This window comes from Pinus tabuliformis, chromosome J (assembly GCF_031772625.1).
Source record: "Pinus tabuliformis cultivar Carrire ecotype Pingquan chromosome J, CPIR1, whole genome shotgun sequence".
In the NCBI taxonomy this organism is placed as follows: Eukaryota; Viridiplantae; Streptophyta; class Pinopsida; order Pinales; family Pinaceae; genus Pinus; species Pinus tabuliformis.
The window spans coordinates 1,488,866,714-1,488,878,794 of NC_142295.1; the positions used below are offsets into that span (position 1 = coordinate 1,488,866,714).

At 37.3% G+C, this 12,081-nt stretch overlaps 1 protein-coding gene across 5 annotated transcripts in view; it reads right to left on the bottom strand.

Annotated features, from left to right (window-relative positions):
• The window catches only part of LPXK (tetraacyldisaccharide 4'-kinase family protein), a 298,059-nt gene that overhangs the window by 106,553 nt on the left and 179,425 nt on the right, over window positions 1-12,081 (bottom strand). The window lies entirely within an intron of this gene.

Consider the following 12,081-nt stretch of genomic DNA (forward strand, 5'->3'; position numbering starts at 1 on the left):
ACTTGTTAATGTAAAGGACAAGTAGGAGATAGTAAACTAGATATTGTAGTAGGGGTTTCTGATGTGTTAGATTCAGAAATTTTCACACCCTTGTACTATGGCAAGTGGCTTGGAGCCTTCCCCTGATGGCCCGCTTTGTTCCATCATTATATCACATGGCACCTGCCTCTTGATGGATGTACCATGGACCTGTTACTCCCTTAGAAGTTGAAACCACCTAATAGGGTCCTTGATTAACCCCCTTCTTTAACTTGGAGATACTTGTATGCTCTAAAGCCCATTATGGGAGGGCATGCCACTAGGAAGTGTCCACTTGGTTCCATGGTTTGTAAGCTCATTTACTCAATTACACTGATAATTTTTTGTACTGGAAGGTGAAGAAACGTATTGGATCTTATACAGGATTGCAAGTGGGTCTTCATCATGGGGTTTAGTCTTCTTATACGGGGTCCAAGCCCTCCTTAGGGTCATATTAGCATTTGTAGGGTGTGCGTTGAGAGCCACGGACCTCCACTATAGAAGAAACTAGATAGCCACGCCATGGGATCCTTCAATACCATCTATTGCTCGCTCATGTTCCACCTATTTGATGATGATGCTACACCTAGACCACCTTGCCCAACAGGCTACACTCTTGCACCACACACTTGGTAGTTGATCCAGGGCCCAGATGGGGTTGTGTTTCACAATGGGAGACAAAGGAGGGCTTGCATCATTGATACAGGCTCAATTGATCTACTTGGTGACCCATGAGGATGTTTCTGTGCCCCCACAGCCACTTAGGAGCACCACAAGTCATTTGCTTGGAGATCAAGGGGCCAACCCTTTTATCACTATATTTGGGGCCATACACTCATTTTGGCACATGTTGGACTCCACTAGACCTTCCAATGGCCCTCCTAATTATTTATCTATCTTTTTGGCCCTCTTGAGAGGCTTATTTTCATGTTATGGAGCTATCTTGGTGGGCTTGTCACCAAGGAATGTAATTTTGCACATTATTTTATTATTAGGGGTATCCTTAGGCTTAATTAGGCAAATCGAACCCTAGAGGATCATATATATTGGTGAGAGGATCATTTTATTGATCATCATCTCTTGGATTTGGACTTGTATCTCTTCTTGAGAATTTCGCTAGCCTTATTGATGGATGAATTGAAATCTCAATGCATTTCGATGTTTGGAAAGAGCTTGGCTTTAATCTTGGAGCTTCGATTTTTGTCTATTGATGATTGGAAGATTTTCACTATACTTGTAAGTGTCCATTCCATGGTTTATTTCTCATGTTTCGCACTTGTATTGTGCATAGAAAATTTCCGCTCATGAAGTTTGTGAAGCTACATTAATGAAATGCGAATTTGTTGATCTTGTCTTTGTGAGGGATTTTTCATATGTTCATGCAAAAGTATAATGAATAAATATCCTAGGGGTATATGATTGTTCATAATTGCCTTGATAAGTCATCAATTGCAGCATCAAAGAAGTATATTTTTTTCTAGTAGCCTAGTTGCTGCCTCTAGAGCCATGCAAAGTTGTTAGGGAACTCCTTGATTGAGTATAAGGATCTCTAAACATTGAATCTCATTGAGTCCATTATCCCAATAGGCTAGGCACGGATCTAGTCCTAAGTGATTACTTAAATGAAGATATTTCCCACCTCCTTTTCTTCCAAATAAGGCCCTAACCCTATTGCCTCCTAGGGCATCATACGAATTCTATTGTAGCCATCCAAAATTAATGAAACTTGGTCAAGAGCTGCGTTGGTGTGTCCTCGAGAGGTCCTTCAATTTTCAAGCCATTCCAGCAATGGAATCTCAAGTTATTCCAAGCCCTAGTTTGAGAACCATTCTCCCAAGGTCTCATTTTGTTAGTGGCCTCTTCAAGGATCATTGCATTAAAGTCTCAAGTCAAATCCTATCTCTTTGATCCTTCTCTCCCCCCCCCTGTCACTTGGTCAAGTCCATTTGTGTGAAGTTTCACCCCAAACCCTTGACCTCGTTTGGGTCCACTAGGGCTTCTTTGTGGTCCCGCAACCTTGTCACTACAATTTCACAAGGATTGCTTAGAAACCCCATTCTTCTAAGATTCTTTGGTCAAGGGAACTTTTTATCAAGAAATACCCCTTCAACCCTAGGTCAAAGTCTACTTCTAGCCCTTCTTGGAGAGCCATTCGCCTTGCTTCTAAAGCAAGAAATCCCTATCATTAGAGTCTCTCCTTTGAATAGGCTCTTGGAATCACTATCTTCGCACCATTCACATATTTCTCCTAGTGATTTCATTAATATCGGGGCTCCTCCCATCGGTGAAATTCCATAAAGAGCAAGGGGCTTTAGCTGAGGTGACAGTGGGCTCCATTGTTGCTGCTTGACCTAGTAGCTGCTCTCCAAGAAACCCTCCTAGGACCCCTGCTAGTTTGAGCAGTAATAGTTTAGAGGACAAAAAGGGCACATCAGGGTGTTGTTTCGGCTTGGGATCAACTATGATATCCTAGTTTAGTAGGAAACAAACTTTTGTTGCACTCAGTACAACAAAGGCAAAGTATATCACAGCCAGTGCTGCAAGTTTGGAAGCAGTTTGGCTTCGAAAGCTACTTGCAGGGCTATTTGATCAGGAGCTTGAGCCAACCTTGATATTTTTTTATAATAAATGGAAGAATTAAAAATAGGCCTTGAGAATAATAAATATAAATAAATAAAATTTATAAATCGGATTAACTAACTACTTGAAAATTATTATAATTTTCCTTTGTCTTTTATTTAGATTCTATTAGAATTTTGCTACTTTACCTATATAGATAAAAAAAATTAGTTATTTATTTAATTATTATTATTTTTATTTTATTTTTAAACTAGGAATTAGGTCAAAGATCTAACGAACTAATTAGGTTATGTGATTATTACCTATTTATTATTAATTATTTCCTCATATTATTTAATATTATCTTTTGAAATTTTTAAATAAAAAGTTCATTAGTTTAATTAAAACTAACTAATTAATTATTTTAAACTAATGATAAGTCTCTAAATATAGTAAATTCTTTAGTAAACTAAGAATTAAGTCGTAGAACTAACTAACTAATTAGGTTATTTGATTATTACTCATTTAATATTTCTTCCGACTAATCCATACCATAATATTAATATAATTTGTTTAAGATTTAAATAATCCATTTCCTAGTTGAATTAAAACTAACTAATTAGTTATTGACTTATTATTTGTCCCTTTCCATATCTCCTGGTCCTGTTCAGTTACCCTATCGAATATAGCTGTTTCTTGGTCAAATATAGCTGTTCCTGGTCATATATAGCCGCTAGATAACCTACTCACTCTACTTATACTGCAGCCATGATCTGGTTCTTCAACTTGTCCTGACGATGACCCACACTGGTTTGTTCGAAATGCGTCGACAAATGAATCATGATGTGATTTACGCCGAAAATTATTCTCAAAAATTTTGATATGGATCACACAAGTTTAAATTCAACAATCAAAGTTGTGTCAATCTTTCGAAGAATCCATTTTTCCATGGTAGGTCGAAGCATGTTGAGACCAAATATCACTTCATCCAAGGCATGGTGCAGAGAGTAGTGGAGCTCCAATACATATCCAACGATGAGAAAATTGTGGACATTCTCACGAAGCCTTTGTCTAGAGTGAAGTTTGTATACTTCAAAGACAAGCTTGGCCTAATACAGAATGTCTCCCTCATCGAGAGGGAGTGTTAATGTCTTCACGGGATAGAGCAGACCATCTCCTAAGATGCTAGAAGGACTTCGCTAGGTCATGCTAATTTGAATAGGGGAGATGGATACATTCACCTAAGAAGCCAGAAGAACTTGGTTGGGCCATGTTGATTTGACCAAGGGTGAATGGCCCAGGGAAATTATGGATTGGATAGATCTTCTCTTGAGAAGCTAGAAGGATTTGGCTGGGTCATGCTGATCTAACCAGAGGAGGTAGATGAAATTCACTTGAGATGTCATAAAGGACTTTGGCAGGGGTGAATGGTCCAAGGGAAAATCCTCTCCTAAGAAGCCATAAAGGACTTTGGCTGAGTCATACTGATTTAACCAGAGGAGATTGATACATTTACCTAAGGAGCCATAAAGTACTTTGGCCAAGACATGTTGGTTTGGCTAGGGGTAAATGGCCTTGGATATTTACATTGCCTACACCAAGATGGGGTTATCTATATACATGCATCAACATAGCAAGCTCATGAACTTTTCTCGCGAAGGAGAAATTTCAGCTAACGAGAAATTTGTTGCAGCCAAGGAGAATACCTCCCTCGCTAAGAGGGAGTGTTGATTTTTTGTGAAGCATCAAGAGGTATTCCCACATGCCAAGAGCTAACCTCCAAGTTGGCCTAAGAGAAATTAAATAAAATATATATATATATATATATAGGTTGGGTAAATCTCTTTTTCCTAGAGCAGCAACAAGTGTGACAGAAAGAGGTTGAATTAACCAGAGTTTGACCAAGTTGCAAGAGCGCAGTTTGACGACGTTTGACAGACCTATAGGAAGTCTATTTTGTGCCAATTTTGACCATAGTTGACCGAGCTACAAGCAGCCGAATTTGACTACAATCAACCGCGGTTGACTGCAAGAGATATTGGCTAAGTTGCATGGGTACCGCTCCCAACCTTTGGAGATCACGTACCTCAAGCTCCGGTGCTCCTAGAAGCTTGGGAGTTGGTATGAAATGCTCCAAAAGCATGAGGAGTTTTGTTGGGTAGGGAGGAGATTTTCAAAAGCATTGTTGTGAATGAATGCAAGTTTCTGGTATGGGTGTCCAGTGGTTACGTCGATCTGGAGAGTGTGGGAACTCTGAACCATCTAGGAGCCTCTAGAAGCTCCTCAATGGATCAAAGCTCCCACACGCTCCAAATCAACTAGTACCCGATATAAATAAAAAACCTCGAGAAAAACTGGAGCGAAATCTTTGGCGGAAAAAGTATGGCGGCAAAAATTCAATATAGGCCAACTACCACATTGGTTTGGGTACAAGTTAGAGGGCGGAACAGAGTACTGAGGCATCTCAAGGCAAGGCAATTGACAGCTTCTGTATACGCAATTGCGTTTTAGTCCCTTCCCGAGGCTACGAAGATTGACGCTCTTCCACGATAGGTAGGTTTAAGTTTCTTGATTTTGTTTACTCTTTCGGAGTTGTAGGAAAGCGTTATGAATTTTACAGGGTTAGATTCGTGTTCTTAATATACGGAATTTTACTCTTTCGCTGGTTTTTAAATAATTTTTTGTTTCGCGAAAGATTTCAGAATCAAAAGGTCACAAGGCGCGATCACAATTTACACTTTTCTTTAGTATGAAGTTAAAGGTTTACATTGAAGGAGTGCACATTTTAAGACGGGTTGTATATTTAAGGATTGCTTAAAAGTTGACAATAGGGAAATGGTCATAGCTAAATTTATGATATCCAATATTCCTAGATCGGTGATATCTCAGTGTGTTTGGACATTGTTGTCGCGCAGATTGGCACGACAACGCTCGGACCGGGGGCTGTCACTCTGATCCCCGATCCCTCTGTTTAAGCCTGTCTCCCGCAGCCAATGTGGAAAAAGTCGAAGTCGGGATTAATTCGGCAAGGGTCCAAAAGTTGAAAAACTCGGCAAAGTCGGGAGTTTTTCGAAAAAGTCGGCAAAAAGTCGGCAAAATTAAAAAAATACAAAAATATTCATTTTTTAAAAAATCCGGACTTTTTCAATAAAATCCCGACTTTTTCAATAAAATCCCGATTTTTTCAATAAAATCCCGATTTTTTCAAAGAAAAAAAAATCATTAAAGAAACTACCACGATTTTTTGGAAAAAGTCCCGATTTAATCCCGACTTTTTCGATTTAATCCCGATTTTTTCGTTTCTTAAAAAGTCGGCAAAAAATCGGCCGATTTAATCCTTTTCTTGAAAAAATCGCGTTTTGGGGAATAAATCCCGATTTTATCGGGACTTTTTCCACACTGCCCGCAGCTAAGGGGGGTAGACCCTGCGAGATGGTGGAGACCAACTGCCAAACAGTTGGGTGGGAGACACGATACACGATATGATAAGCACTAGATGGATTTAGAGATTTAATAGACCAGTGCCTTGTGGAGTTAATGTTTAAATGATTACTTTTTAAATGATATAGAAACATGGACCATGAACAGCAACCATCTATCATCAGCTAAAAATGATATCCAGCAATTGAAAACTTTGAAAAGATAAATGCTTAAAACCACCACGAGAATTGTAAATTATTAACCAGATATCATATTTCGTATCTCAAACTTGAAAATTTAGCATCTCAGCATAAAACATATAACGCGAAAGCTCCTGAGACTTGCAAAAATAATTTCCCACAAAATTTTTATTTTTATTATTTTTTTTAAATTTTTTAAATCTTTTTTCAATTTTTTTTTTTTTTTTTTCAATATTATGGAAATAAATAAAAATCTAAAATTAATTTTAAAACTAAACTATATAAAAAATATAAAACAAAAACTAAACCTTTTTATTTTTATTTTTATATTTTTTTTGTTTTTTTTTTATTATTTTTTTTTTATATGATCAAAATAAAAGAAAATTTAAAATCTAATTAAAATGAAACCTAACTTAAACTACAAAAATGAAAAAAAAAACTAAAGTATCAAAACCTAAGATCTAAAACAATTAAAATCTAAACGTTAAACCAAAGACTAACTAAATTAAGAATTTAATTAAAAATTACATTTTATGCTACCCCCTTTCTATACATCAAAGACCAAAAAAAAAAAAAAAAACAAAAAAGGAAATACGATTTAATAAAAAAAACGAAACTACAGTCAAACCCTAAATCTAAAGCTACGACTCACGCATCATTTAGATAAATCGAACAAGAAATGATACCTGACCCAATTACGATCCCCTTGCTGCGGATTTCTTCAATCGTCGAACTCGGCTGCGTGTTGAAAGGAAATCGATTGCTTTTGCAGATGAAATGGCAACCGAAAACTTAACTCTGGCCCATGAAATTTAAACAAGAAATTTGTTAATAGCTCAGTGTATACAGGACGGCGGCGATTGAAAGGAAAACACGTGGTGGTTTGAAGGCCAACATTGCCAACTCAATGCAAGGGTCATCAAAATCGAATTTGCCTGCGTGATGGCCTGCGATGATGGGCTTAACACATGAAACCCCTTGCGTAACCTTTCCAGAACTCTGACGGCGAACCAAATGGAAACCCCGACCACGTAGATTGAAATCTTCGAGAGCACGTTTCGATTGTCAGTGACCGAGAAAGAGATTGAAATCGGTTTTGAGATCACCGTTGTTTCGTTGATACACAGATTTTGCTTTGCTTGTGGTGCTTTGTTTCCGAAACATTGTCGACGGTGCTCAGAAATCGACACACTTAAAACCAGCGAATGTCTCAGTCGATGATGATGCAGGTCGATGGAGAGGCTGCGGGCTTGCAGATTGACGGCAGCAATAGTAATTAAGATTTACGTAGAAGCATATGCTAATCCAGCACGCAGATGGTCATGCTGCTTCAGGGTTTTGAAAACTGCTGCGTATTTATGTCCACAACTCAGCGGATTTACTCCTGATGAAAACCCTGTAGCGAAAGCACAAAAATACAAAACCCTAATGAAAACTGCATAAAACAAACATTTAAAACCCTAGAACAGCTGACTAATGTACAAATTATGGCCCCTGAAATGCCAGATTTAGCAATAACAGCAGTAATGTTTTCAATATATCAGAAATTTTTGAACTTCACTGTGAAGAGAAAGAAAATCTCTCAATGTAAAACAGAAAAGAAACTTTAAATGATTAACCCAGGGAACAATCAGCTGGGCTCTGCACAGAAAGTGCTTGCGAGAGTTGGCTGGTTCAGCCGAGAACTTCCCCGAACGCCCACAAATTTTCCTTCAAAAAATGTTTTCCTGCACATCTCAAGCAACCATCAGCAAAGAGAGAGAGAAAGCTGCTAGATCTCAGGAAATAATGGAGATACCTGCCATTATTTCAGAAACCCTAGCAGCCCTCAAACCCTAGCAGGTGAACAAGATACCTGTGCTCACACTACTCTAAAAACAAGCTATGATTAATGGCTGAAAACTGAAATATGCAGAAAATTAAAGATCTCACAGCAATTCCAGAGAGCAACACCAACACGATTTGGACCCCAAAGTCTTTTTATTAACCAGAAAATCAGATTACAAGAGAGCTTTTTCAGTACAGACTCACAGATCAGATGATTTGAAATGACCCCCTAAGACCCTATATAAAGGAAATGATCCTAACGGCTAGTTCGAGTGATCCATGTAGAAATGATCTCGACCGTTGATGAGGATCAAAACATCTCTTGATCTCATCCGTCGATTTATTAACTTAAAATATTATTATTTTATTAGTTAGGGTTTTTGCTTCATTTTTTAATTTTTTAATTCATTTTAAAATGGATCACTGAACTAAGCCTTTCGGAAACATCACCTAGGACCTAGGACTTAGGACTCATGAGGGGATTTAAAACATTTCTCGACCCTCAGGATACATTACATCATGACTTTTACAAAATTACATCTTACGGGACAAACCCATTTAATACAGACCCTCACAAAACACCCAGTTCTGCGACACAACTATAATCTAGCAGATCAACACACTAGGATTCTCCTAAACTTCCGATGACAAAATCCGTCCCGGCTTTGGGGTCAGGTTTGAAGGAAAACTCTGCCGATCCGTGGATCGGTGAGACGAAAAACCTTCCGAGACGTAGATTATCATCAGACAGTTAGGTCCACCTAGGCAAATTACATACATGACTCATGTCTGCTAAGATTATTTACAATTAATACATGCAGACTGGGTTTACAATCAAAAAGATCAAGCTGCTGATGATGGCAGGATGGCACGGACATGCTGATCAGGTGTTGCTTCTTTCTGTCAAGAAAAACGGGGTGCACTGCATGGGTAGTTGACCAGAAGAGGTCAACATCTGGCTCTACTTGGGGACACGTTGCTGCTTGCAGGAATGTGAGAATCCAGAATCTGCATCCATACAACACCAAAAATAAGTAGCGTCCATCCAAAAATCAGCATATACATTAAGCACAATAAAGATAAAAGCTCTTCATTTATTAACTATCTAAAGCAGAAACGAAAATGCGGAAAAAACAAGGAGTAGGGTTAGAAATACGCTACAAAGGATGCCCTACGGCATCAGATGTGTTCAATATAGTGCATACTGAGCATTTGCCTGCTTTCAGGCAAATCTGTCGGCTGCTTGTCAGATGTGCCATGTCTAATTTTGCATATGGTAGGACTCTTTCCTATCCGAAAATCAAGCTGCTCACGGCCGTCTGATGCATCAAATCTTTGTCTAATCTTCTTCCTCTTGCGCTTCTTCTTTCTGGCAGGATGAATTATTGATGATCTGGAACTTTCTGTTTCGAAACTATCAGATGAAGTGTGTAAGTTATGCATGCTAAGTCTTTTTGTGTCTTGCATCTGATTTTTATCGTTTTTAAGCTTATCTGGATCACCTTCAATTATCCACTTAATGACCTCCTCATAGTAAGATGGAACTTGTTGCGGCAAATGAGAAGGCTCCTGGTTTCTCTTATCATCTGACCATTGTTGAACCTTTTGAACTTGTATTCTAATGGCATCCATCTGACTAAAGCATTTATCCCTTATAGCGCTGATTTGCATGGCATGGTTTTCTTGCATGTGTTTTATTACCTTATCATTCTTTTCCTCTATGTCCATCAAGCAATGTTGCATGAAATTTATCTCTTCTTTATGATTCGCTTGCATGTCAGCCAACTGATTGTTATGATTGAATGTCATAGAGTCAATTTCCCTATCATGATCAGCTTTCATGGTCACCATATTTTCCTCTAAGACTGACATCTTGCTTTGCATGCTTCTAATTTCTGTTTCATATTTAATTCTCATGGCCTCAATTTCCTTAGCAAGCTGATTTTGCGTGTCCTCAATCTCCTTATTACGCTTTTCCAGATGGGTGCGTAAAGTTTTAACATCATTGATAAGATTAGTTTGGTTGCTTTCCATATTTTTCACCATCATCTTTAAATCTTGTATTATTTGCTTTTGCTCCTCCTTTTCATTGTCATTTATCCCCGATTTTTCACTATCATGAACTTGATCTGCAATAGTTCCGGCTGATGACATATTCTGATCTTGAACTCTTTCTTCAACAGCTTGCCCTTTAATATGATTACTTTCTTCTTTTTGCACAATTTTAGAGGTAGAAGGCAAGCTGTTTGGACTATTATATCTATCTTTAAAAGCATTGAGAATGTCTTGTAAAGAAGTGAAAAAATCATTAGGAAAATTATTAAACCAATTCAAGGCATCACCCTCTAAAGAATGGACAAATAGACGCATCTTGAAATCTTCATGATTATATTGAGGAAATCTACAATATAAGATCTTTACACAAGTAAACATGTTTAAATGATGTTTAACAGCGACCGGATCATCACCCGAGAACTTAAATAATTTAGAAATGGCCTCTTTCGGAAGATCATGGAGATTATTAGTAAAATGACATGGTTTACATGAATAATCCATGATGAACAACAGAGGATGAAATGGATGATAGAAAGAGATTTCTGCTCAAGAAAATTAAGAGATGAGAGAAGTGGAGTCGCCACTTGAACAACGAATCTGATTCTAGGATCCAAAAAGTAAACACAAGCAGATATGAGGAAAGCTTCTTGTCTGGAAAAAATGAGAAAAATGGAGTCGCCACCCAAACAAGCAACAAAACCGAAGAGATGCTGCTGATATGTGATGAAAAGATGCCAAAATATTTGAATCTGCCAGCTCAAATGAGAGATGAGAAGATGAGAAGCTGAATGTCGATGAAACCCCAAGAACAGAAAAACTCTGTCCCCGGCAACAGCGCCAAAAAATGTTGTCGCGCAGATTGGCACGACAACGCTCGGACCGGGGGCTGTCACTCTGATCCCCAATCCCTCTGTTTAAGCCTGTCTCCCGCGGCTAAGGGGGGTAGACCCTACGAGATGGTGGAGACCAACTGCCAAACAGTTGGGTGGGAGACACGATACACGATATGATAAGCACTAGATGGATTTAGAGATTTAATAGACCAGTGCCTTGTGGAGTTAATGTTTAAATGATTACTTTTTAAATGATATAGAAACATGGACCATGAACAGCAACCATCTATCATCAGCTAAAAATGATATCCAGCAATTGAAAACTTTGAAAAGATAAATGCTTAAAACCACCACGAGAATTGTAAATTATTAACCAGATATCATATTTCGTATCTCAAACTTGAAAATTTAGCATCTCAGCATAAAACATATAACGCGAAAGCTCCTAAGACTTGCAAAAATAATTTCCCACAAAATTTTTATTTTTATTATTTTTTTTTAATTTTTTAAATCTTTTTTCAATTTTTATTTTTTTTATTTTTCAATATTATGGAAATAAATAAAAATCTAAAATTAATTTTAAAACTAAACTATATAAAAAATATAAAACAAAAACTAAACCTTTTTATTTTTATTTTTATATTTTTTTGTTTTTTTTTTTATTATTTTTTTTTTATATGATCAAAATAAAAGAAAATTTAAAATCTAATTAAAATGAAACCTAACTTCAACTACAAAAATGAAAAAAAAACTAAAGTATCAAAACCTAAGATCTAAAACAATTAAAATCTAAACGTTAAACCAAAGACTAACTAAATTAAGAATTTAATTAAAAATTACATTTTATGCTACCCCCTTTCTATACATCAACGACCAAAAAAAAAAAAAAAAACAAAAACGGAAATACGATTTAATAAAAAAAACGAAACTACAGTCAAACCCTAAATCTAAAGCTACGACTCACGCATCATTTAGATAAATCGAACAAGAAATGATACCTGACCCAATTACGATCCCCTTGCTGCGGATTTCTTCAATCGTCGAACTCGGCTGGGTGTCGATTGCTTTTGCAGATGAAATGGCAACCGAAAACTTAACTCTGGCCCATGAAATTTAAACAAGAAATTTGTTAATAGCTCAGTGTATACAGGACGACGGCGATTGAAAGG